The sequence below is a fragment of the Rattus rattus genome, chromosome 4 (assembly GCF_011064425.1).
Source record: "Rattus rattus isolate New Zealand chromosome 4, Rrattus_CSIRO_v1, whole genome shotgun sequence".
Lineage (NCBI taxonomy): Eukaryota > Metazoa > Chordata > Mammalia > Rodentia > Muridae > Rattus > Rattus rattus.
The window spans coordinates 95,761,090-95,762,897 of record NC_046157.1 but is presented as its reverse complement, the minus strand read 5'-3'; positions in this window follow the sequence as shown (position 1 = coordinate 95,762,897).

Genomic DNA, 1,808 nt, shown 5'->3' with positions numbered 1-1,808 from the left:
ACCATTTTGCAATCCCGCCAACAATGGAGGAGTGTTCCTCTTTCTCTTTCTCCACATCCTTGCCAGCATCTGCTGTCACCTGAGTTTTTTATCTTAACCATTCTGACTGGTGTGAGGTGGGATATCAGGGTTGATTTGCATTTCCCTGATGACTAATGATGTTGAACTTGACTTCTCTATCTATCGTTATTGAAACCTTGCTGGGTTTAGTAGTCTGGGATGACATCTGAAGACTTTTTGTGGTCTTTGAGATGGGAAAAATTCTATTTCCTGTTATCCTTAGGTTTGATTGTCCCCTGTTTTCTGGATGTTTTGTTTTATAAAGTTTTTAAATTTTGAGTTTTCTTTGATGATTATATCAATTTCCTCTATCCTATTTTTACTCCTGAGGATGTCTCTTTCATCACTTGTATTTTAATGGTAATCACTGTTAAATATGTAGTTCCTGTTCTCATTTCTAGGTTTTTCTTTTTCCTTTTTTTTTTTTTTTTTTTTTTCCCGGAGCTGGGGACCGAACCCAGGGCCTCGCGCTTCCTAGGCAAGTGCTCTACCACTGAGCTAAATCCCCAACCCCTCATTTCTAGGTTTTTCATCTCCTGGATTTTTTTTTTCTTGATTGTATTTCCCATTTTCGGTCATAGACTTTTGGATTCATTTCCTCCACCTGCTTGATTGTATTTTCCTGTAATTATTTACAATTTATTTTTTATTTCTATTGGTTATTTTAAATTGGTTCATTTCCATTTCAAGTGTTAGCTCCCTTCCCAGTTTTTCCTCCACAAAAATGATATCCTTTCAGTCCTCCAGCCTACCTCGAGGAGTGTGCTCCATTACCCACCCAACCAATTCTTTCTCAGAGCCCTATCATTCCCCTACCTTAGGAGCCTTTGCAGAACTAAAAGTCTCCTCTTTCAGTGATACCAGATAAAACTATCTTCTGCTACATATCCAGCTGCAGCCATGGGTCCCCCATGTGTACTCTTTAATTGGTGGTTTAGTCCACCAATTTAAGGTTTGATATTTTGCTATGAGGTTGAAAAACCTGTCAGCTCCTTCACTCCTTGCCTTGACTTCTCCATTTGGGTCCCTGTGCTCAGTCCGATGTTTAGTTATGTGCATCCTCATCTGTATTGTTCATACTCTGGCAGAGTCTTTCAGAGGACAGCTCCTGTTAGCAAGTGCTTCTTTGCATCTGCAATAGTATCTGGGTTTGTTGTCTGCACATGGGATGGATACCTAGGTGGGGCAGTCTCTGGATGGCCTTTTCTTCAGTCTCCACATTACTCTTTCTCTCTGCATTTCCATTAGACAGGGACAATTCTGGGTGAATTTTTTGAGATTGGTGAGTAGCCCCATTCCTTATCTGGGGGTCATGCCTATCAACTACCTCTATCTGTTGGAATGTATTTTCCTATCTTTCATTAATGTATTTATTCATTACCTCTTTAAATTCCTGTATCATCTATATGTGATTGGATTTAATGTCATCTTTTTGTTCTTCAGTTTTCTTAAGGCATCCAGGGTTTGCAGTGGTAGAAAACTTGATCTCTGGTGGAGACATATTGTGCTGGCTCTTAATGATTTTGTACTTACATTGTTCATTAGGCATCTGGTTTTCCCATGGGTTTGCTGAATAATCCTCCTTACAGCAGGGATTCTCCAGAAGGCAGAGGGAAGGCATGGGCCAGAAAGCGAAGGTAAGAGGACAAGACTGGCTGTGCCTAAGGCCCACCTCACTGACTAAGGCTTGGTGGAACAAAATTCCATGCTGGTAGTTCTTAGGAAACCTACAGGCCTCTTTGATTATT